At 46.3% G+C, this 25,808-nt stretch overlaps 1 protein-coding gene across 9 annotated transcripts in view; it reads left to right on the top strand.

The window, feature by feature from the left end:
- RALGPS1 (Ral GEF with PH domain and SH3 binding motif 1) overlaps positions 1-25,808 on the top strand; it is a 298,169-nt gene that overhangs the window by 69,595 nt on the left and 202,766 nt on the right. The gene's annotated exons all lie outside the window — the stretch shown is intronic.

Genomic DNA, 25,808 nt, shown 5'->3' with positions numbered 1-25,808 from the left:
AAGAGAGCATGATGTATATTTTTAATCCTGTTACTTTCAACCTATTGTGTCTTTTTATTTAAAGTGGGTTTGTTGTAGGAAGCATATAATTGAGTCCTGCTTTTTTATCCAGTCATACCACGTCTGCCTTTTATTGGGGTACTTAGACTGTATTAAATGTGATTATTGATATGCTTGGATTTAAATCTATTCTTCTTTTTCTTCTGATTTCTTTTTAAGTAATTGAACATATTTCATGATTTCATTTAATCTCTTTTATTCAGTTCAGTTCAGTTCAGTCACTCAGTCATGTCCGACTCTTTGCGACTCCATGGACTACAATCTCTTTTATTGGCTAACTATAATTTATTTTAGTAGTTGGTTTAGAGTGTATAATATACATCTTTAACATAAAACTGTTCACTTTCAAGAGATAATATATCATTTCATATATAAGAACTTCAGGCTTCCCTGGTGGCTCAGACGGTAAAGAATCTGCCTGCAATGCAAGAGATCCGGGTTTGATCCCTGGGTCAGGAAGATTCTTTGAAAAAGGGAGTGGCTACCCACTCTAGTATTCTTGCCTAGAGAATCCCATGGACAGAGGAGCCTGGTGGGCTACAATCCATGGGGTCATAAAGAGTCGGACTCAACTGCGGCTAAGCACGCATGCATAAGAATTTTAGAATAGTGTACTATTTACTTCTCTCCCATTCTTTGTAGTATTGTCATGCATTTTACTTCTACATATGTAATAATCTCAAGACATTGTTCTTGTATATGCATTAAATAATTACCTGTTAAAGTCCATTATATTTAAAAAACTTTATTTATTTTTGGCTTGCTGGGTCTGCAATGCTGGGCTTTCTCTACGTGGGCGCAGGGGCTACTCCTGGTTGCAGTGTGTAGGCTTCTTACTGCTGTGGCATCTCTTGTTTCAGAGCATGGGCTCTAGAGCACTTGGACTTCGGTAGTTGCAGAGCTCATGCTTAGTTGCTCCACAGCAAGTGGGATTTTCTCAGACCAGGGATCGAACCCATGGGCCCTGCATTGGCAGGCAGATTCTTTACCACTGAACCACCAGGGAAGTCCAGTCCATTATCTTTTAAAGAGATTTTTCAGTTCAGTTCAGTTCAGTCGCCCAGTCGTGTCCAACTCTTTGGGACCCCATGAATCGCAGCACGCCAGGCCTCCCTGACCATCACCAACTCCCGGAGTTTACTCAAACCCATGTCCATTGAGTCGGTGATGCCATCCAACCATCTCAACCTCTGTCGTCCCCTTCTCCTGCCCCCAATCCCTCCCAGCATCAGGGTCTTTTCCAATGAGTCAACTTTTCACATGAGGTGGCCAAAGTATTGGAGTTTCAGCTTTAGCATCTGTCCTTCCACTGAACACCCAGGACTGATCTCCTTTAGGATGGACTGGTTGGATCTCCTTGCAGTCCAGGGGACTCTCAAGAGTCTTCTCCAACACCACAGTTCAAAAGAGATTTTTAGAAGCACATAAAATGCACAAGTCTGAAGGGTACAGCTCAATGCAATTTTACAAAGTAGCAAACTATGTAGCTGCCACTGAATTAAGATAAAAAACATACAAACACCCCAGAAGCCTACCTCATGTCCCTCCAGATCCAAGCTATGATCGCTATTCTAACTTCTATCACTACCAGTAGTTTGCCTGTTTTTGTTTTTTTAAAAATTTGTTTGTTTGGCCACACCATGCAGCATGTGGGATCTTAGTTCCCTGACTAGGGATCAAACCTGTGCCCCCCTGCATTGGGAGCATAGAGTCTTAACCACTGGACTGCCAGGGAAGCCCCAAGTTTACCTATTTTTGAATTTTATATAAATGGAATCATATTGTGTATTTGTTGTTGTTTAGTTGCTCAGTCATGTCTGACTGTGACCCCATGGACTACAGCAGGCCAGGCTTCCCTGTCCTTCACCTTCTCCTGGAGTTTGCTCCAACTCATGTCCATAGAGTCAGTGATGCCATCCAGCCATCTCATCCTCTGTCATCCCATTCTCCTCCTGCCTTCAATCTTTCATCGCATCAAGGTCTTTTCCCAGTGAGTCAGCTCTTCACAGCAGGTGGCCAAAGAACATCAGTCCTTCCAATGAATATTCAGGGTTGATTTCCTTTAAGACTGACGTATTGTGTATACATTTTGTCTATTTTTACTTAACATTATATGCATGAGATTTATCATGTTTGTGTGTAACAGGAGCTTTATCCTTTTTCATTTTTGTATCATATTCCATCCATTTATGTATAGATTTAATTTTATTTGTCTTTTCCAGTGTTGATGGATATTTATTTGTCCTTTCCTGCTTGTTTCCAGGTTGGGGCTTTTATGAATAATGCTGCCACAAAAGATCCTTGAACTTGTCTTTTGTTGGAAATAAACACCCTCTCTCTTGAGTATAATTTCCTGAAGTAGAATTGCTTGGTCATAAGGAATGTATATGTTCACTTACTAGGTACTGTCAAACTTTTTCAAAAGTGTTGCACATTCCTGTCAGTGGGAGGAGTCTAGTTGTTCCACACCTTTGCTGACACTTGGTATCATCAGAGGATGCAATAACAGTTAATACAGAGCTCCCCTCAGGGCATTTCCCTTCTTTCTGGCATCTTGGGTCCTCAAATCCTAGCTGCTTTGGTTGCTCTCTGAGATCTTTACATAGCCATGATTTTGTTGCTGTTATTTTATCCAATTTTTATGGTTAATCTGATATAAGTTACTTTGTCATGAAAAGAGGAAAGAAAAGTGTTTGTGGTGCTCAGCCATGTCTGACTCTTTGCAACCCCATGGACTACAGCCCACCAGGCTCCTCTATCCATGGGACTTTTTTAGTCAAGAATACTGGAGTGGCTTGCCATTTCATACTCCAAGGGATCTTTTCAATCCAGTGGTCAAACCTGCATCTCCTGCCTTGACAAACAGATTCTTTACCGCTGAGCCACATTAGGAAGCCCTTACTTTGTCATAGACAGAATCAAAACTCTCTTTCTTTATTTTGAAAATTATTTTTTATTTTAAAAACTGTCTTCTGCAGAAAACAGATATTTTTCTCAAATCATATTAAGGTATCATTCTATCTCCAAAAGTGTGTAGGTTGGCATGAGATGCATGCGTCTGGGTAATGACAGTTTTCATTGTCACTATGTTATGTTACCTAATATTTTTTTCTTTGAAAGGAATTTATGAAAGTGTACTTTACCTTTTGATTACTGTACTGTACCTCTGTTTGTGTTAGCAATGATCCTAGCTTAAGTGAAAAAAAAATGTCAAACCAAAAGAGAGCAGTGAAGCTTAGATTCTTTGGTCTTCCTTTCATAACCAGAGGTAGAGGCTGCAGTGATGGGACCCTTGTCAGTGACCACACGACACCTCAAAAGGGAAGGAGCACCCACCTCCAAAGGTGCCTATGGGAGGGGAGACCTTCTGGGGGAGAAGTCTTGCCTTGGAAAGGCTGGACATTCTCCAAAACTCAGACTTACTGCAACACAAAAGCCTTGTTTTGAAATACCCTTCAAGATTGCTTATTGCATTGCCATGCAAGAGAAGTCAGGGTGACAGGAGAGAGCCGGGTGGAGCTGCATAACCTGGACCTGGCTGATCTGAACTGTGGCTCAGGACAGAGGAAGGAGATTAAAGCAGTTCTTGTGTCAGATGATATCATTTCTAGAATAGCTGACCCATCTTCTGGTATTTTTAAGTAGGTCATGGAAGAAATCAGTAACTTTGCTGTGTTTTGTTTTTGTTTTTTTGAAATTCATCACACAAACTGCTAATGATAGTCTCAGAGCTGCCAGCTCCTGTTGCAGCCTGTTAACCTGCGTGTGGTCAGCATCCAAGAAGAATTCTTATATTGCAGACCCCTTTGAGAAACTTCCAAGTCTTCACGAATGGCAAATAGTTACCTTGCCAAGCTAAATTTTGACTGAAAGGAATGTCAAGGCTATCTGTGCATGGATGAAGCATCTGCTTTGCTTGGCAACACATCTGGTTTTGTAGCTTTGATGAAGCAAGAAGGCCCACCTGCCCCTGTGGCTGGACCGTTCTGTGCCAGCGTGTGTTGATGTCAAAGGCTGTGATGGTTCTGAAAGCCTGCTTTGAAAGCCTGCAGTTTCATTGGCGCTGGGGCCTTGGGTTACTGCTTCCTCAGGAGGTTTCGCTATGAAATGGAGCAGAACGCAGAGTGACTTCGACTGCCCAGGAGTTTGCTGGCTCGCTGAACGGCAGGTCTTGGAGTACTTGACTGAACTTCAGACTGAAGTTCTACTATTTTTTTTCTTTGAAAGTAAAGGAAAACACACACAACAGAGAAAGAGGAATTTATTCATGATTTGGCTTACTTGCTAGATATTTTTGGCCTTGTGAATGAGGTAGACCTTTTTAATTCTCCATTAGAGATGTTTCTGGAAAGTGGGGCCATGTTGGCCATGCTGCCCTCTAGAAAAGGAGACTGGGCTGGATGAGTCTATGGCCTTCCTACAGCCGGGGCCGGGGGGGAATGTTCGTGTAGTCTGGGAGTGACAGGGTCACACTAAGCCCTCAGCAGCAGAAATCTGGAGCAGCCTAGAGCTCTGCACTTCTCCCTGGAAAGAAGGGGAATTCTGGACTCACAGTCCTTCCTTGGGGGTCACCCGTCAGTGAAGGAGACAGTGACATTGCTTTACTCAGTGGGTTGAGAGAGAAGAAAGTGATGCAACGTTAATTTAGTCGGCCAGCTCTTGGAGAACAGTGCTGGTCCTTGACATCGAACACTAGCTGACTCTCATCCGTGGGCCTCGGGAGTGATGCTCTGGTGCCGCTGCCTTCCCCTGGGAGTCAGGGTTCAGCATCTGTTGGTAAACCAAGACATCTAGTCGACTGCGCATCAGGGTGTCACGTGTCAAGGACCATCGTGTGTGTTGGGTGTGTATTTCTTGTGTTCAGTCATAATATCTATAACTGTATTTATCGAGTGCTGGCGGTGTGTCAGTCACTATTCTAATGATTTTACATGAATCAGACTACTGAATATTCACAACAGTCATAGGAGGTAGGCACTTTTATGATCTTCATTTTCTTTTTTTTCATTTATTTTTATTAGTTGGAGGCTAATTACTTTACAGTTTTGTAGTGGGTTTTGTCATACATTGACATGAATCAGCCATGGTTTTACATGTATGGTTTTACATCCCGATCCCCCCTCCCACCTCCCTCTCTACCCGCTCCCTCTGGGTCTTCCCAGTGCACCAGGCCCAAGCACTTGTCTCATGCATCCAGCCTGGGCTGGTGATCTGTTTCACCCTAGATAATATACATGTTTCGATGCTGTTCTCTCAAAACATCCCACCCTCGCCTTCTCCCACAGAGTCCAAAAGTCTGTTCTGTACATCTGTGTCTCTTTTTCTGTTTTGCATATAGGGTTATCATTACCATCTTTTTAAATCCCATAAATATGTGTTAGTATGCTGTAATGTTCTTTATCTTTCTGGCTTACTTCACTCTGTATAATGGGCTCCAGTTTCATCCATCTCATTAGAACTGATTCAAATAAATTTTTTTTAATGGCTGAGTAATATTCCATGGTGTATATGTACCACAGCTTCCTTATCCATTCGTCTGCTGATGGGCATCTAGGTTGCTTCCATGTCCTGGCTATTATAAACAGTGCTGCGATGAACATTGGGGTGCACATGTCTCTTTCAGATCTGATTTCCTCGGTGTGTATGCCCAGAAGTGGGATTGCTGGGTCATATGGCAGTTCTATTACCAGTTTTTTAAGAAATCTCCACACTGTTCTCCATAGCGGCTGTACTAGTTTGCATTCCCACCAACAGTGTAAGAGGGTTCCCTTTTCTCCACACCCTCTCCAGCATTTATTGCTTGTAGACTTTTGGATGGCAGCCATCCTGACTGGCGTGTAATGGTACCTCATTGTGGTTTTGATTTGCATTTCTCTGATAATGAGTGATGTTGAGCATCTTTTCAAGTGTTTGTTAGCCATCTGTATGTCTTCTTTGGAGAAATGTCTGTTTAGTTCTTTGGCCCATTTTTTGATTGGGTCATTTATTTTTCTGGAATTGAGCTTCAGGAGTTGCTTGTATATTTTTGAGATTAATCCTTTGTCTGTTGCTTCGTTTGCTATTATTTTCTCCCAATCTGAGGGCTGTATTTTCACCTTGTTTATAGTTTCCTTTGTTGTGCAAAAGCTTTTAAGTTTCATTAGGTCCCATTTGTTTATTTTTGCTTTTATTTCCAATATTCTTGCAGGTGGGTCACAGAGGATCCTGCTGTGATTTATGTCGGAGAGTGTTTTGCCTATGTTCTCCTCTAGGAGTTTTATAGTTTTTGGTCTTACATTTAGATCTTTAATCCATTTTGAGTTTATTTTTGTGTATGGTGTTAGAAAGTGTTCTAGTTTCATTCTTTTACAAGTGGTTGAGCAGTGTTCCCAGCACCGCTTGTTAAAGAGGTTGTCTTTTTTCCATTGTATATCCTTGCCTCCTTTGTCGAAGATAAGGTGTCCATAGGTTCATGGATTTATCTCTGGGCTTTCTATTCTGTTCCATTGATCTATATTTCTGTCTTTGTGCCAGTACCATACTGTCTTGATGACTGGCTTTGTAGTATAGTCTGAAGTCAGGCAGGTTGATTCCTCCAGTTCCATTCTTCTTTCTCAAGATTACTTTGGCTATTCGAGGCTTTTTGTATTTCCATACAAATTGTGAAATTATTTGTTCTAGTTCTGTGAAAAATACCGTTGGTAGCTTAATAGGGATTGCATTGAATCTATAGATTGCTTTGGGTAGAATAGCCATTTTGACAATATTGATTCTTCCAATCCATGAACACGGTATGTTTCTCCATCTGTTTGTGTCCTCTTTGATGTCTTTCATCAGTGTTTTATAGTTTTCTATGTATAGGTCTTTTGTTTCTTTAGGTAGATATACTCCTAAGTATTTTATTCTTTTTGTTGCAATCGTGAATGGTATTGTTTCCTTAATTTCTCTTTCTGTTTTCTCATTGTTAGTGTATAGGAATGCAAGGAATTTCTGTGTGTTAATTTTATATCCTGCAACTTTACTATATTCATTGATTAGCTCTAGTAATTTTCTGGTAGAGTCTTTAGGGTTTTCTATGTAGAGGATCATGTCATCTGCAAACAGCGAGAATTTCACTTCTTCTTTTCCTATCTGGATTCCTTTTACTTCTTTTTCTGCTCTGATTGCTGTGGCCAAAACTTCCAAAACTATGTTGAATAGTAGTGGTGAGAGTGGGCACCCTTGTCTTGTTCCGCATTTCAGGGGAAATGCTTTCAATTTTTCACCATTGAGGGTAATGCTTGCTGTGGGTTTGTCATATATAGCTTTTATTATGTTGAGGTATGTTCCTTCTATTCCTGCTTTCTGGAGAGTTTTAATCATAAATGGGTGTTGAATTTTGTCAAAGGCTTTCTCTGCATTTATTGAGATAATCATATGGTTTTTATCTTTCAATTTGTTAATATGGTGTATTACATTGATTGATTTGTGGATATTAAAGAATCCTTGCATTCCTGGGATAAAGCCCACTTGGTCATGGTGTATGATTTTTTTAATATGTTGTTGGATTCTGTTTGCTAGAATTTTGTTAAGGATTTTTGCATCTATGTTCATCAGTGATATTGGCCTGTAGTTTTCTTTTTTTGTGGCATCTTTGTCTGGTTTTGGAATTAGGGTGATGGTGGCCTCCTAGAATGAGTTTGGAAGTTTACCTTCATCTGCAATTTTCTGGAAGAGTTTGAGTAAGATAGGTGTTAGCTCTTCTCTAAATTTTTGGTAGAATTCAGCTGTGAAGCCGTCTGGTCCTGGGCTTTTGTTTGCTGGAAGATTTCTGATTACAGTTTCGATTTCCTTGCTTGTGATGGGTCTGTTAAGATCTTCTATTTCTTCCTGGTTCAGTTTTGGAAAGTTATACTTTTCTAAGAATTTGTCCATTTCTTCCAAGTTGTCCATTTTATTGGCATAGAGCTGCTGGTAGTAGTCTCTTATGATCCTTTGTATTTCAGTGTTGTCTGTTGTGATCTCTCCATTTTCATTTCTAATTTTGTTAATTTGGTTCTTCTCTCTTTGTTTCTTAATGAGTCTTGCTAATGGTTTGTCAATTTTGTTTATTTTTTCAAAGAACCAACTTTTAGCTTTGTTGATTCTTGCTATGGTCTCTTTAGTTTCTTTTGCATTTATTTCTGCCCTAATTTTAAGATTTCTTTCCTTCTGCTAACCCTGGGGTTCTTCATTTCTTCATTCTCTAGTTGCTTTAGGTGTAGAGTTAGGTTATTTATTTGACTTTTTTCTTGTTTCTTGAGGTAAGCCTGTAATGCTATGAACCTTCCCCTTAGCACTGCTTTTACAGTGTCCCATAGGTTTTGGGTTGATGTGTTTTCATTTTCATTCATTTCTATGCATATTTTTATTTCTTTTTTGATTTCTTCTATGATTTGTTGGTTATTCAGAAATGTGTTATTTAGCCTCCATATCTTTGAATTTTTAACAATTTTTCTTCCTGTAATTGAGATCTAATTTTACTGCACTGTGGTCAGAAAAGATGACTGGAATGATTTCAGTTTTTTTGAATTTACCAAGACTAGATTTACGGCCCAGGATGTGATCTATTCTGGAGAAGGTTCCGTGTGCACTTGAGAAAAACGTGAAGTTGATTGTTTTGGGGTGAAATGTCCTATAGATATCAATTAGGTCTAGCTGGTCCATTGTGTCATTTAAAGTTTGTGTTTCCTTGTTAATTTTCTGTTTAGTTGATCTATCCATAGTTGTGAGTAGGGTATTAAAGTCTCCCACTAGTATTGTGTTACTATTAATTTCCTCTTTCATACTCGTTAGCATTTGCCTTACATATTGCGGTGCTCCTATGTTGGGTGCATATATATTTATAATTGTTATATCTTCTTCTTGGATTGATCCTTTGATCATTATGTAGTGTCCTTCTTTGTCTCTTTTCACATCCTTTATTTGAAAGTCTATTTTATCTGATATGAGTATTGCGACTCCTGCTTTCTTTTGGTCTCCGTTTGCGTGAAATATTTTTTTTCCAGCCCTTCACTTTTAGTCTGTATGTGTCTCTTGTTTTGAGATGGGTCTCTTGTAGACAGCATATATGGGGGTCTTGTTTTTGTATCCATTCAGCCAGTCTTTGTCTTTTGGTTGGGGCATTCAACCCATTTACATTAAGGTAATTATTGATGGGTGTGGTCCCGTTGCCATTTACTTTGTTGTTTTGGGTTCACATTTATACAACCTTTCAGTGTTTCTTGTCTAGAGAAGATCCTTTAGCATTTGTTGAAGAGCTGGTTTGGTGGTGCTGAATTCTCTCAGCTTTTGCTTGTCTGTAAAGCTTTTGAATTCTCCTTCATATCTGAATGAGATCCTTGCTGGGTACAGTAATCTAGGTTGTAGGTTATTCTCTTTCATTACTTTAAGTATGTCCTGCCATTCCCTTCTGGCCGGGAGGGTTTCTATTGATAGATCAGCTGTTATCCTTATGGGAATCCCTTTGTGTGTTATTTGTTGTTTCTCCCTTACTGCTTTTAATATTTGTTCTTTGTGTTTGATCTTTGTTAATTTGATTAATCTGTGTCTTGGGGTGTTTCACCTTGGGTTTATCCTGTTTGGGACTCTCTGGGTTTCTTGGACTTGGGTGGCTATTTCCTTCCCCATTTTAGGGAAGTTTTCAGCTATTATCTCCTTGAGTATTTTCTCATGGCCTTTCTTTTTGTCTTCTTCTTCTGGGACTCCTATGATTCGAATGTTGGGGCTTTTCACATTGTCCCAGAGGTCCCTGAGGTTGTCCTCATTTCTTTTGATTCTTTTTTCTTTTTTCCTCTCTGCTTCATTTATTTCCACCATTTTATCTTCTACCTCACTTATCCTATCTTCCGTCTCCATTATTCTACTCTTGGTTCCCTCCAGAGTGTTTTTGATCTCATTTATTGCATTATTCATTTTTAATTGACTCTTTTTTATTTCTTCTGGGTCTTTATTAAACATTTCTTGCATCTTCTCAATCTTTGTCTCCAGGCTATTCACCTGTAACTCCATTTTGTTTTCATGATTTTGGATCATTTTTATTATCATTATTCTAAAATCTTTTTCAGGTAGATTCTCTATCTCCTCCTCTTTTGTTTGACTTGGTGGTCATTTTTCATGTTCCTTCACCTGTTGGGTATTTCTCTGCCTTTTCATCTTGTTTAGATTGCTGTGTCTGGAGTGGGCTTTCTGTATTCTGTAGGTCTGTGGTTCCTTTTTATTGTGGAGGTTTCACCCAGTGGGTGGGGTTGGACGATTGGCTTGTCAAGGTTTCCTGGCTAAGGAAGCTTGCGTCAGTGTTCTGGTGCGTGGAACTTGATTTCTTCTCTCTGGAGTGCAATGGAGTGCCCAGTAATGAGTTTTGAGATGGGTCTATGTGTTAGGTGTGACTTTGGGCAGCCTGTATGTTGATGCTCAGGGCTATGTTCCTGCGTTGCTGGAGAATTTGCGTGGTATGTCTTGCTCTGAAATTTACTGGGTCTTGGGTGATGGTTGGTTTCAGTGTAGGTATGGAGGCTTTTGGATGGTCTCTTATTACTTAATGTTCCGTGTAGTCAGGAGTTTTCTGGTGTTCTCAGGTTTTGGGCTTAAGTCTCCTGCCTCTGGATTTCAGTTTTATTCTTCCAGTAGTCTCAAGACTTCTCCAACTATACAGCACTGATAATAAAACTTCTAGGTTAATGGTGAAAAGATTCTCCCCCGTGAGGGACACCCAGAGAGGTTCACAAAGTTACATGAAAAAGAGGAGAGGGAGGAGGGAGATAGAGATGAGCAGGAGGAGGAAAATGGGGGGACTCAAGAGGAGAGAGACAGATCTACACAGTTGTCTGTTCCCGAAGTGTTCTCCGTAGCCCAGACACCCACAGAGATTTACAGAATTGGATTGGGAAGAGAAGGGGAAAGGAGGAAATAGAGGTGTTCTGAGGTAGAAAACGGAGAGTCAAAAGTGGGAGAGAGTAATCAATACACTCCTGAATAAAAATGGGAACTGAATATTGGATTCTTAAATGTCTAAAATTTATATCACATACTGAAAAACAAAAATTAAAAATCTAGAGTAGAGGTTAGACTCTTAAAGATACAATATTAAAAACAAAAACACAAAAAATTTTAGAGATATATATGAAGTTCGGTTTAAAAATAGGGCTTCTCTTTTTTTTTTGCAAGGTTATAGTGAAATGAAAATGAAAATTAAGGAGTAGTAGAGGAGTAATAGAGGACTTTAAAAGAAAATAAGAGAAAAAGAAAAAAAAATTTTTTCCTAATTAAAAAATTCGTAAATATATATGAAAATGAAAGTTAAGGAGTAGTGGGGGAGTAATAGGGAATTTTAAAAGAAAATAAAAGAGAAAAAATAAAAAAGAAAAGAAAAGAAAAAAAATAAAGGTAAAAATATATCTAGGAATTTCTCTGGAGCTGTTGCGGTCAGTGTGGGTTCAGTTCAGTTTCAGATGGCTCCTCGTTCCAGCTTACACTTCTCGATATCTACAGGCCCCTTCCGGTGGAGTCGGTGTTACCTACAGGGATTTTAATCTGTTGCACCGGTCCCTTCTGAAGCGGTTCCCTTTGTTTATTTGGCTTCTGTTTGCCGGTCTCTTCAGTGCCTAATTTCCGCCCTGACACAGGCAGGCGGAGGTGGTCTCTTGTTCAGGTTCGCTAGTTCCGTCGCGCTGCGGGGAGGGAGGGGCGCTGTTTTCCCCGTCTATGCTGCTCAGGCTCCCGGCTGCTCTATATGGAGCGGGCCCTGCGTTGCGTGCAGTTCCAGTTTTCGGGTATTCCACAAAAGTGCGGACTCAATTGCGCCTGCGTTTTGTGCCTTCCCCAGCCCGAGCAGCTCAGGCAGCCAGGTGCTTGATGGGCGCACTCTCCCCGGGTGCGGCGCACCTTCTCCCCTCCGAGGCCCCAGCCTCAGTTTCCACCCGCACCGGTGAGGAGGTGCGTGCGCCTTGAGTTTAGCCGCGACCCTCCCGCGACCCTCCCGGTGGATGTCGACCATCCAGAATTTCAGGAAGCCTTTGGTTAGAAACTGGAGGCCTGTTTGCGGTGTGGTAGGGGATGCCATCTCTGGGGCCAAGTTTGCCCCTTTCCCCTCCCCCCTGCCTCTGGCAGGGCTGGGCCGGTTTGCAGCCTGCTAGCTCCTCTGGACTTGCTCAGACCCTTTGTTCTGCGAACGGCCGGCAGTGTGTTCGGGCCGGTTAATTTTCTCTCTCTCTTTTGCTATCCCACAGTTTAAGTTGGAATCTCACAAAAGCTCCCTCCGATTGCCCTCAGGGCATTCAGGCCGGGTCCTTACCCTCAGCAATGCCGCCCGCTCCTCTCTGTTCCGCCCCCACTTGCTGGTGGCGGATGCGGGCATCTGGGGTACTTTTCTGCTGGGAGTTGCTTTTAGGCACGTAATCTGTGGGTTTCATTTATTTTTCCCTCCCAGTTAGGTTGCCCTCCGAGATTCAAAAACTTCCCCCAGACCCGCCAGTGCGAGGGTTTCCTGGTGTTTGGAAACTTCCTCTATTAAGACTCCCTTCCTGGGATGGGTCTCTGTCCCTAGCTCTTTTGTCTCTCTTTTTATCTTTTATATTTTGTCCTACCCCCTTTCGAAGACAATGCGCTGCTTTTCTGGGCTCCTGATGTCCTCAGCTAGCGATCAGAAGTTGTTTTGTGAAGTTTGTTCTGCGTTCAATTGTTCTTTTGATGAATTTGTAGGGGAGAAAGTGGTCTCCCCGTCCTATTCCTCGGCCATCTTGGTTCCTCCCCCGATCTTCATTTTCAGATGAGACGCCAGAGAGGTTAATCGATCTGCCCAGAGTCCCAGGTCTGGCCAGCGATAGAATCACATTTGAACGCAGGTGGTCTGGTTCGAGGAGCCACACGCTGACCCTGGGTGATTGCCTTACTCAAACCGGACTGCAGCAGGATCCATGGGGCAGTCCGGCAGTCTTATCGGCACAGTTTAGATTTCTTTTAATTCTTTTCTTACTTTTTCTTTTTTTGGCTTGGAAAAAACAAGAGAAATGATCTCTGAAAATCAGATTTTTTTTTCATTTAAATTTAATTAAAAAGTAGTGTACAAAATTTCACATAATTTTTGTGACTCGCATTTCACTGAGGAGGGAGCCTGTAGTTTTCATTAGATTCCAGAGGATCCTGAAACACAAGCCTCATGTATCTTGGTTCCTCAGATGCTTGGCGTGGTGCTGGTCACGTAGTACCTGTTGAGTAAATTGTCATTGACTCACTGACTGAAACCTGCTGTGCTGAGCCGCCACTCAGAAATGGAACACTCTTTTTTTTTTTTGTCAAATCGCTTTACTTCCTGTGAGTTGCTCCTGGATGCCACTCACTCAGTCAGCAGTTAGTTCTTCAGTACCTCCTCTGGCTGGATTCCCCCTCAGGATCCAGACACACAAAGGTGAACAAGTTAGGTTCTTAGGTGCTATTCCCGTGCAATGCCGATGGTCTAGGGAGGGAAGACGGAGAAGTCAACAAGCGCCTGCATACAGAATAGTCTGGGCTCCTGTCAGGGGCGTTACTTCTTCCATAGGAGGCTTAGAAGGAGCATCCAGCTTGGCTTAGGGTGGTGTGGGGGCTCAGGGAAGCTTGTCTCAACAAACGGTGAATAAATGGTGTGTAAACCTGGGGCACGAGGTGGAGGTAGTCAGGTGCTAGGGAGGAGGAGAAATGTTCCTGACAGAGGGGGCAGCTTGCACCAAGGGCCCAAGGTGAGAGACCAGGCCAGGGAGGACAGGGCACTGAAAGAAATTGCCCATGTGGCTGGCTTATGCAGCCTCTGGGCACCTGAGTGGTTGGCAGAGGACATGGATGACATAGGGTGGGGTGGGCACTTGGGGAATTTGGTTTTGTGGGTGTTGCATTTGGGGAGCCTATGAGACACCCACAGGAGATGCCTGGTGCCGGGAGTATGACGAGGCAAAATTAGATCACTGCTTTCTCAGAAGGTCTAAGTTGGGCTCTTCTGTGGACTAATCTGCATGCCCTCTGGCAGATTCTAGGTTCCGGGAGCTCCTGGTCGTGGTCCTGCCTCGAGGAGGACCCCTAGGCCTGTAGAGGGATCTTGAAGGCTGACTTGCCCCTGGAGACTCATTCAGGGTCAAAGTGTCCCTGGAAGTTGGGACAGTTGGTGGGAGCTGGGAAAAGAAAACACCTGAAGGGGCAGCCTCGAGAGAAGTGGCCCTAGTGAGAGCCAGAGCGGCCGGAGGTGGGGTGCAGCTCAGATACAGTCCCTGGCTGCCTAGAACCTTCCAGAAAGGAAGCAGAAGAGTCAGGGCTCAAGCACCTATCTTTGGGGAGACCATGTGGCCTACTGGTTAATAGCGTGCGTTATGGTTCAGACAGAGCTGAGTTGAGATCCCGCTCCATCACAAACCAGCTGTGTGGATTTGGGCAGGTTCCTCAACATCTTTAGACTGCTGTTTTTGCATCTGTAAACTGGCGATGATGGTCATAGACCCTTCCTAGGGCTATTGGGAGGATTTGTGTGATGATGCATTTGAGTCCTTACTTAGCACTCTGACTGCAAGGCCAGCTGTGCCCAGCAGGGGGCTGCTGCTGGTGTTCCTCCTCTCCCTCTTTTTTTTTTTTTTTTTTTGGTTTATTAATTGATTAACTAATTTTTGGTTGCACTAGGTCTTCTTTGCTGCTTGCGGGCTTTCTCTAGTTGCAGTACGCGGGGGCTACTTTTCGTTGCAGCGCATGGGCTCCTCATTGTGGTGGTTCTCTTGTTGCACAGCATGGGCTCTAAGTGCACGGGCTTCAGTAGCGTGGATCCTGAACTCTAGGACGTAGGCTCAGTTGTTGTGGCACATGGGCTTAGCTGCCTTGAGGCATGTGGGATCTTCCTGGACGGGGATCGAACCCGTGTCCTCTGCATTGGCAGGCGGATTCTTAACCACTGGACCACCAGGGAAGTCCCTCTTTTTCTTTTTGTTTAAATAGTTGTCATTATCACAGTCACCCAGATGTCTCTCTGAGATGGATGCAAACCAGTCTTGAATCTTGAATCCCAACCCTGTGGATTTAGGAAGGCCAGGTCTTTCTCTTCAGATTTGTGTTAAGTCCCTAGAGGCTTATTCCTAGCACATACATCAGTTCTGCCCTGAGCCACAGTTATGGGGCAATAGTTCTTCAGATTCCCCACTGCCTGAAGAATCTGTGTGCAGAGTTCTAGGGAGCCACAGAGACTTCTTGGAAAGGGAACCTTGGGAGCCACACTAACAACTTTAACAGGTGCCGTAGCCATCACTATCTCTAAAATACCCATTGGCTGCCCCATCGCTGTGGGCCCTCAGCTGATCCCAGCCACTTTCCAGCTCTTTGTTCCCCTCCCAGGACCATCCATGTCCCTTCACTGCACAGACCAGTTCATCCCCAGTGCCTGAAATCCAGTGTGCAGCCTCAGGTCCATTGAGGTTCTCAGTCAGACAGGACACCTCCATCCAATAGGCCCACCCTTCATTGAGGATCGAGACTAAATAGCCCCTCTGGTGGGGATGGGGAGAAGAGGTACAATTTCATTATTCTTTTTATTGACAGTCACAAGTGCTTCTTTGCTCTTGGCCCCAGGAAAGGAGAGCTAGCAGGTAAAATATCCTGGAGGGGTGGAGCTGATACCATGGAGGTTGGTGTATGGCCCACCTGGGTTGAATTGGCCTCATGCTTGCTGCTGTGTGGCCTCAGGAAATTTCACTTCACTCCTCTGAGTCCCTGAACTTCTGAGCCCAGGCTAGCTTTCCCTTCCCGAAAACTCCACACCCTTGGGCACACGTCACCCTGGAGGCCTATGTGATGGGATGCTCTCTTCACCTCCACCCTCCCCACTTCTGAGGGATTAGCTCACAGCCCTGACTCCGTTGACCTTAGCTCCGTGACCCCTCTGGAGGGAAGCAGGAAGCAAAGCCACACATCGGGAAGGTCAGCAGAGTCCAGACTCCCTGGGAACCGGAAACCAGGTCCCTGACCTCTGGTTCCTGGCTCCTGACTCTCCCAAGGAGGTCCCTGGCCTCCTGTTTGATCGGTTTCCATGAGAAAGGGGCTTTCTGAGACTTGGCCCCTGTCAGGCTGTCCTTCCCCTTCCTCACCTTTCCTTCACTGAGGCCACCCAGGCTGCTGGGCTATGAGAACAGAACAGTGGGAGACCAGGTGATGTTTTTAGTTTCAAGTAACAGAAAACAGCACAAGCCAGCTTGACAGAGGGGAGTTTGCCAATAAAAAGGGGAATTTACTATAAGCCTTAGGGGGTATCTTCTAGAACCCGGAAGTGGAGAGGAGCTGGAATCTGGGCTTAGAAGCCTGACCAGACTCCTGTCTTTCCTGTCTCCTCCATCCTTTCTCAGATCCCTCTCTCTGTGACTCCTTGGTTGGCGCCGGGGTGGTGGTGGTGGTGAGGGCGGTGGAAGGGGACGGGGATGCACAGGATGACTGCAGGCTGCAGGCTGACTCTTTTCCCTCTCCCTCCACCTAGAGCCCAAATTCATACACAGGGAATTATTAATGGCCCATTGGAGGTCAGATTCGTGTCATTCAAGGTGACTGCTCCTGTGATGAGGTTGCAGGCACGATGCAGTTCCGAGAGGTGGGGATGGTCAAGAGCAGGGCAGACACCCCAATGTGTGAGTAATGGGGAACCAGTGTCCTTCAGTGTCCCCTTGTCTGAATACATCACCTGCCTCTTGGGGACCTTCTGGCTCTGAGACCCTGTCTGCTCCAGTCAGCGCCTTTGGTGTTTGTACTGTTCAGGCTTCTGAATGGAGCCTGGGTTTGGGGGGGTTGGTGGGGGAGCAGTGAGGGCCTGTGGGGGGGCGCCATTAAATGAGCGATGGCTTCTGCACATTGATGCACTCAGACAGCCCATGTTCAGACAACCTTTATTTGCACATGGCTTAGGTCAGATGTGGGACACTTGGCCATTAAGAAGTGAATGCTGCATAGCTATTTGAGGTTAAGAAAGATCTCCTTATGTAGGAGCTCACTCTGCATGTTAGTAACTCTTCCTGTGGTTTGTGATGTGTGTCTCCTTGGGGGATGAAAGCTGGCCTCTGGAGGACTCAGACAGCCAGGGGCCAGTCTGGGCCATCTGGGTTATGTGGCGACTCCCCGAGACCTCCTCGGGGTGGAAGGAGTCCCAGAGCCTCCGCGGTCCCTTCCCCCTGGGTGGTCACTGCGGTGTTGCCAGGACAGGGGCTCTGCCTTAGCTGGGCCTGAGGGGTCTGCCCTGGGGGTTGGGGATACGTGTGGTGCCCCCAGACCGACTGCCTATTTTTTATGGAAGTAATTTTCCTCCAGACACTTAGAATTCAGGAGTGTGATTAGACAAATTATATACCTGACTGGAAACATCTTAACTGCATTTTAAATGCTTGATTTATATCTGGCTGATATTAAAAGAAAAGCCATTTTGGTCACTTCTGACTAGGTTTTTACCTGTATGCAATTGAGACAGTTAGATTGATGTTTTAAAAAAAACATAGTGTTTAATAGTACCTAGTGTTTAATAGGATCTTGCATGCCAAGATTGAGGCTGAATGTTAGAGCATAAAAATAGGTTTATATGTAATGGGGAGGTTACAGGCAGTCCCCTGTACCCCCGGCCCCCCTCTCACAGAGTGGTCCTGGCAGCCCCTTTCTGTCTGTAAATATCTGGGGTTGCCTCACTGGCATGTCAGCATGGGTGAGAAGAAGCCAGATGATTTTATGAACTATAAACGCAAGCACCAGACACGCTCCGAAATTCATTAGTGTTTGCTTGTCGTTACAAATAGCCTGGGTTGTTTGCCTTCCGACTAGACGGGCGGACAGTCAGGGCCCGCCTGCAGGGCGTGAAGGTCTCTGAAGCTCTGGCTCTCTGGGGAAGTGGGAGTTTAAAGCTGGCCTTTAATTTATGGCTGGAGAGCGTTTCTTTCTCTTGAGTGTAGGTCTTGAAAAGTTTGACTCTAGATGTAGGTTGGCTTTTCCTTCAGTGGAAAATATGAGATTCTTGGATGAAAACTGCTCATAAAATGAGTTGTGATCTCTTGTTTTTCCCCCTTTTCCTCTTCTGCATCGTGGATAAACTTTTTGGAGAGGGCAAGCCTCTCAAAATGTTATGCCCAGACACTTCTGTGTGCGGCTGGATTTGGTCATCTGTCTCTAACCCTGTGCCCCTCTACAGAGCACAGCACCCCTCCTCAGCTGCCGTCCCCTCCTCGTGGACCTGGGACTCTCTGGGCTCCAATTGTGGCCCGCCCCTGCCTACCGCCCCTCTCCCCCCCGCAACACGGGCCACTTTAGACCCCAGGGGACTCACCCTTGAGGTGATTGTGAGGCTGTGAGAGGCTCCGAGCCGCGGCCCTCTGGCCTGGAGGCGATCAGAGCAGCACCGAGTTGGCTCAGCTGCATATTTGAAGTCACCCTACAGGTGGCCCCTGGAGTCTGAGTGGCATCTGGAGGAAGGTGGATGCACAAGAGGGCCAGTGTGAGGCCTCTGAGGGGAGCTGTGGATTTGAATGTAGTTACCGGAGATGTTCTTCCAGGCGATCTTCTTGTGGCTTGAGCAGGCATTCCTGGGCCTGCTGGGGACGGCGGGTTCCATGCTTACCATTCAGTTGTCCAGCACATATTGACTGGCGTGTACCATGTATGAGGCTCCCTGCCTGGTTTTCAGGGGACTTGAGGGTGAGTGAGGAGATCTAGAGGGGAAAGTAAGAAATCTGTGTAAATAGTGGCAGTTCAGTTCAGTTCAGTTGCTCAGTCGTGTCCGACTCTTTGTGACCCCATGGACTGCAACATGCAAGGCCTCCCTGTCCATCACCAACTCCTGGAGCTTACTCAAACTCATGTCCATTGAGTTGGTGATGCCATCCAACCATCTCATCCTCTGTCATCCCCTTCTCCTCCTGCCCTCAATCTCTCCCAGCATCAGGGTCTTTTCAGATGAGTCAGTTCTTCGCATCAGGTGGCCAAAGTATTGGAGTTTCAGCTTCAGCATCAGCCCTTCCAATGAATATTCAGGACTGGTTTCCTTTAGGATGGACTGGTTGGATCTCCTTGCAGTCCAAGGGACTCAAGGGCCACACTAATGGGAGCAGACTGAGCACCGTCTGGGCATGGGGCTGATACGCGGGGGCACAGACACGGCACCCCCAGAGGGGTCCTGTTTGCTCACGGCCTGGAGAGATTGCTGTGCTCTGGACGCAGGACCAGAAGAGAGGGCGTTTCAGGTGGAGGGAACAGCTTGAACCTGGTAAGGTGGTTGGGAAGAACATGGCCATGTGCAGGGACCAGTGAGCAGATTCGGTTGGCCAGAGCAAAGGAGAGGGGAAGGGTGCCATGCAAAATTAGACTAGAGAATGGGGCAGTCCTGTTGTGGAGCCTCAGACACCATGCCCAGGGTTCTTAGGACTTGCTTCTGTAGGCAGAGCTGTGCTTCTTTCAAGAAGTCATCGGTGACTCCTCTCTCTCGTGTTCTCTGCTCCTAGGCAGTCCCCGAGCCCTGTTCCCGCTCCTTCTACCTCTCTCTGTCCCCAGAGTCACCTCCCAGGCAGGCTGCCCTCTCTCCTCCTTCTCACCTACTCTGCGGGAACATCTCCATACCCCCTTCTGCCCCATCCTGCTCTGTCGTCCACCGTGCAGTTTTTAAATCTCTGACCACCTCCCCGAGTGTCTTCAAGATGTCCACTGGTTTCCCAAGTCTGCAGGCCCTGTGAGACCTGGTTTATCCCTTCCCGCCCAGCCTGCCCCACCCACTGTCTGCTCCCCCTGCCCCGGCTGCCTCGCAGGCCCTCGGATCCACCGCCAGGCCCGGGCACTGGCTGTTCACTGCCTGGCAGGCTGCCCTCCATGCCCTCCTGTCCCAGTGCCCTGGCTCAGTGCCAGGCCCCCTCTCCTTGGCTGTGAAGCCCCCCATTACTTCGTTGGCTCACCCTGCACTTGTCCGCAGGAACTCAGCAGCATGTTCTGAATGAATGCCAGTCTTCTCCGCTGGGAGGCGAGTGCCGCGTCCACTGTCCGAGCCCGCAAGCCTCGCACAGAGCCTGGCACAGACAGGGGAGGCCCTGGGGGAGACCACCCTGTTGGTGCTCCTGGTGAGATGGGGCTGCAGACAGAGCTGAGGGGCGGCCAGGCCCGAGGCGGGCTCGAAGGAAGCCATGACCTAACTCCCGTCCTACAAAAGGTGGTTTCACACCTCAGAGGCTGTTGGCTCCAGAGTGTGAAAGGCTTCCTCACACTTCTAATTCCAGCAAGTATCCTCGTATAGATCAAACGTGTGAAAGGCGGTTCTTGTTTCAGCTTCTCAGGAGAGGAAGCAGCTTCTCTGAAAGAGCCGTTCCTCCCGGTCCCCATGCCCTGGCTGTCTCTGGTCGCCGTCAGACCGTTCCCACGTCAACCCCGCCTCACCCCTGTGGGGGGTCCTGCTGCGGAGCCACCGCTGGAGTCTATCAGGAGTCTCTCATTGTTTCCAGAAATCCTGCTCTGTCCGGGGGCTTCACGGTGCTTGCTATCAAAAAGCGAGTTCCTGGGAGAGGAGACTCAATGTGCTACATTGAATGAAACGGTGACTTTGATGACTGGAGAGACTGTGTGGCCCCCTCTTGCAGCTCCAGCGGAAGTCAAGCCTGACACAAAGCGCGGGGGTCAGGGGATATCCTTAGGGTGGGACAGCCTGGAGCCCCTGTGCAACCTCCAGCCTCCTGTTTCCTACAGCTTCCTGCCCACCCCCGCCCCCTGGCTAGGTCAGCCTTTTTTGAGTGAAGTCCATCCACTCCTAGGCTCCCCGTCCGGTTACCTTACCTCATACCCCAGACCCACCTCTGGGGCCTTTCTGTATCAAAAGCCTAGGCTGTGGTGTCTGCCATTTACTACCTGGATGAACTTGCATGAATGACTTCATCTCTGTGAGCCTCAGTTTTGTCATCTGTAAAATTGGAATAGTAAAATCTACTTCGTGGTCTGGCTTTGAGACTTGAGCACAATAAAGTAGCCGAAAGCACATTGTTCAGTGCCTGAGGTGTGGGAAACACGAAGTGCCTTGTGGCTGTCTTCCTTCCCCACCCTTTTATTCACTTTTAAGCCCTACAATGCCATCCACCTGGCAGGCACAATGTTATTCAAGATGTTGGTGAAAAATCATGGCAATAATGCGTGACCAGGCTGAAAGCACGGTGGTTAAGAGATTAGGTTTTAGTGACACAAACCTGAGTTTGAATCCCAGTTTTGTGCTGTATTTGCTGTGGGACCTTAAGCAAGTGAACTATCCTCCCTGAATCTCAGTTTTACTTGTGTGTACACTGGGGGCAAATAATAGCCCTTCCTGGTGGATGCCATTGTTAACAGATTAAGGGATGTAATATAAGAATGGTGTTTAGCCTTGCCTGGCCTGCAGTGAGTAAGCTGTTAGCTGCTGTTACTATTTTATTCTCATCATTATTGTTATTCTCAGCCCGGGGACAGGACTGGTTTTGTCTGCTCACCTCACAGAAGGAGGAGGTGCCGTGAGGCTGGCGGTCGGTTATCTCCCTGTGTTCCCACTATGTTCCCCTCCTGTCTGGTGTGACTGGGGGGCACACGGTGTGGGTCTCAGCCTCCCCGAATGGGCCCCTGGTGTAGGGTGGCCAGTGCTGCCTCTTTGGCGTCTGACCAGCTGGTCATGTCTGCTCCTGACATGCAGACCTTCAGAGGCCGCTGTTGTTGGGGACCCAGAGCCTGTGGGACACGCCGCGTGAGCGGCCGCTGCTTCTCTCTCCGAGTTCCTCTCCCACGCCCTGGACAGCAAGCTGCCCCTTCGGGGCTCCCCACACCCCTCCCTCCCTGCCCTGTTCCACCAGGGTGCCCTCTCCCCTCCCTGACCACAGTCCACCTGGATTCAACTTCAAACACCTTTGGATGCATTTCTTTCTTCTCTCTTTTCTCCCCTTTTCTTTCCTTCTTCCTCACCTCTCCTCCATTCCTTTCCTCTCCTCTCTCCTCCTTTCTTCTCCCCTTCCCTCCACTCCCTTCTCTTCCCTCTTTCAGGAACCTTGGTTGTGTTTTCTCTGTTCGTCTGCCCCCACCTTCCTGCCCCTGATCTGGTTCCTGTCTCCTGCCTCCCCGGGTTGTCGTGTCCACCCCGTCCCTTAGGAACAGTGCGGTGCCCCAAAGCTCCGGCCCCTTCCTGACTGTGTCTCTCAGGCTCAGCCTCTCCTCACCTCTCAAAACACTTGGAGAGAAAACTGCTGCTGTCACACAGTCTCCAGGGGCAGGTATTACTTAATCCTGTCTTTGTATTAAGCTACACGTGTGACCTCTGCTTCTCACAGGCTCATAGAATGGGAGAGCTGGGAGGATCTTAAGGACCATGGAGGGCCCACTGTATTCTATAGACAGGACGCTGGGCCCCCTGACTGGGAAGGACCGGCCCAAAGTCTCAGAGGGCGCTCAGGGCACAGCCGAGATCAGAACCCAGGATTCCTGGGTTAGGAAGTCCCCATGAAAACATGACATCACAATGTGAACGGCACATGTCTTTCTCCATCTTTTTTGAATGTATTTCTTTCCATCTGCTTGATTGCCCTCATCTATTAGTGCAGTGACAAGCTCACCTCCCTTTGTTGGGGCAGGGGAAGTGGAGGTGGGGACAGAGCTTCAGCAGCAGGGTCACGAAGAGCCCGTTACTTCAGATCAGTCATGAGTGGGTGCCTCGCCTGGTCTGTCTTCCTGCTTTCCCCAGGCTAACCTTCCTCCCTGGTTCTCAGCTGACTGCCTTGGCTCCCCGCTGGCCCCAGCCCTGCTGATGGGGCTTCTGGGCTTGTCTTTGGTTCTCCTGCCTGACCTCTCCAGTTCAGTCATTCTTTCTCATATTTCAGGGTCTTGCCTTTGTTCCTTGGTTAGAGCTCTGTTGTCCAGGATGGTGGCCACATGTGGCTATTGGACAGTTGACATGTGGCTTGTCCAAACTGAGGCGTTCTGTAAGTGTGAAAGGCAGACCAGATTTCAGAGACTTAGTACAAAAGAATGTAAACTATCTCATGAACAATTTTGTATATTTTATATTGATTACAGGTTGAAAAGTTAACATTTTGATATATTGAATTAAAAAAACAGTTGAAAGTAAGTTCATCTTTTTTCTTTTTAAAATATGGCTATTAAAAAATTTAAAACACATGGCTTGCATTATATTGCTATTGGCCAGCATTGGGGTATAGGCCTTTTCAACCAGGGGTCCATGAGAGAATTAAGCCTCGTGCCTGAAGGTCCACTGTGTACGCAAGTGTCCTAGTCCTAAGAGAATTAAGAAGGTCACTCACATCATTGTCTGTGTTCTGCAGTTCAGACAAGGAACCTTGTGGGAAAGTCTGCACCGCCTGTTGTTTGATCTGTAATTCAGATTCCTGTGTTCAGGGGTCCCCAGCCTCCAGGATCTCATGCCTGATGATTCGAGGTGGAGCTGATATAATAATAGTAGAAATAAAAGTGAAAGTGAAGTCGCTCAGTGGTGTCTGACTCTTTGCGACCCCATGGACTGTAGCCTACCAGGATCCTCAGTCCATGGGGTTTTCCAGGCAAGAATACTGGAGTGGGTCGCCATTTCCTTCTCCAGGGGATCTTCCCGACCCAGGGATCGAACCCGGGTCTCCTGCATTGCAGGCAGATGCTTTACCATCTGAGCTACCAGGGAAGCCCAATAAAGTAGAAATAAAGTGCACAATAAATGTCATGTGCTTGAATCATCCCAAAACCATCTCTCCACTGAGGCTGTGGAAAAACCATCTTCCATGAAACTGGTCCCCAGTTCCAAAGAGGTTGGGGACCACTGCTGTAGTGCTCCTCTTGTTTTATTACATATTGATGGCTGTTGGTTTGAGATAGATATTACTAAGCTTCTAAGTTCTATTTTTCTTTTTAAAAATCCCAAACGAACATTGCATTTTGCTAGTTACTTTTCAGTATCTGAGAGGAAAGTGACCCTTTTCCTTCTTTGATTTATTGATATGCTATTATTATGTTAATAGTTTTCATAATATACAGCTTATCCTTACGTTTAAAAATGTATTTATTTATTTGTTTGGCTGCGCTGGGTCTTCGTTGCTGCACATGGGCTTTCTCTAGTTGTGGCGAATGGGGGCTTCTCTTGTTGTGGAGCACAGGCTCTACGGCGCGGGCTTCAGGAGTTGTGGCTGGCTCATGGGCTTAGCTGTTCCGAGGCACGTGGAATCTTCCCCGACCAGAGTTGGAACCTGTGTCCCCTGCATTGGCAGGCGGATTCCTATTCACTCTACCAGCAGGCAAGTGCCTTACATTTTTTCAGACAAACCCACCAGGCCATGTAGCATGATTTTTTTTTTCCCCGCTTGTTCTGTATTTCTTAGGTGTTTGGGTTTGGGGCTTCTTTCCGTCACCTTTTGTGCTCTGGAATAAATTATTTAGCATAAGAATTAGGTGTTACTTAAACATCTAATGATGAAGTCTGATCAGACTCACTGGTAAAATCACATGGTCCTGGAACTTCTGAGTTCACTTTTCCAGTTTCCGACGTGGTGTTTAGCATACACACCAGACATAGAAAAGTTTGGGTTGGCCAAAAAATAGAAGGCAGTGTGAGGGCTAGGTCAGAGCCTGCCCTCCCCATGAAGCAGGTACTCCCAGAAATTTCATCTTGTGTTCCTGGTAGTGTCGTGAACAACTGCAGTTTGCAGAGATCCAGATGAAGAAGGGTTGAATTGTGCGGGGGTGTCAGGGGGTGGGAGTGGTGGTGGGGAACGTGATTACCAGATTTAAATTGCAGTGGAAACAGTGAACAGCGAACCAGATATTGCAGAAAACCAAAGGAGAATTAAATGACAGACTGAAATTTTCTCCTAGAGCTCGGAAAAACAAAAGGAGACAAATATGATGAATTGTTTCTAGGATATGTCATGTGTGTATGAGGAATCCTATGAAAGGAGAGTGGGGCAGACATGAGAACATGTCTGTAATGGTGCGTTAGGAAGGACAGAACCACACCTACAGTGTGAGTTTCTTTGAGAGGCTGAGTGTGTGTGCCTGTGTGCTAGCCCTCCTCCCCCCGCCCTGGGAGTGGGCAGGGGTCCCTGTTCTGGAGACAGACACCCTCTGATGCCAAGGAGGCCAGGCTCCTGAGACCTGCAGACTCAGGTTTGAATCTTGGTGCTCAGGTGGACCACATAAGAGAACCTCAGCAAACTGCTTAACTCCTCTAACTAAATTTTCATTTCTTCCATCTGTAAAATGGGGCAGTCATAGTATCCATTTGAAGGATTGTTGTGAGAATTCAGTGAGCAATGGATACATGTACGTAAAACAATTGACATGGTGCCTGACCCTTAGTAAGCATTCAATAAAGTTAGCTGTTGTTGTTTCTGCCGTTAGTATTAACTGAGTGTAAATTCTGGTTTCTCTGGGTGTTGGGCTGACGGGTGACTTAAGGTCTCTTCTCTGGGCTTTCTGTGTTGTTTTAAGTTTTCTGTAGTGAACACGTGTAAGGTCCCTGATCAAAAAAAAAAACAAAAAAAAAACAATTCTTTTTAAAAACAGAACATCTGAATGATGTTATTTGGAAAAAGTATTTCCCAAGACTATGGAGAAGGGGTTGAGCATAGTCCCCCGGGTGAGAGTGGGAAGTGAACGTGTGGCCCTGTGGACCTCGTGACCGGCCCGGGATCCGGGCGGCTGCACTGCAGGCGGCTCTCCGCGCCCTGCTCACGGGGCCCTTGCTCCGTCACATGGACTGGAGGCGGTCCACAGGGTTGCACTTGGCCGCTGCCCGGCCT

This window comes from Cervus elaphus, chromosome 11 (assembly GCF_910594005.1).
Source record: "Cervus elaphus chromosome 11, mCerEla1.1, whole genome shotgun sequence".
In the NCBI taxonomy this organism is placed as follows: domain Eukaryota; kingdom Metazoa; phylum Chordata; class Mammalia; order Artiodactyla; family Cervidae; genus Cervus; species Cervus elaphus.
This window is presented reverse-complemented; position numbering and strand designations above follow the sequence as displayed.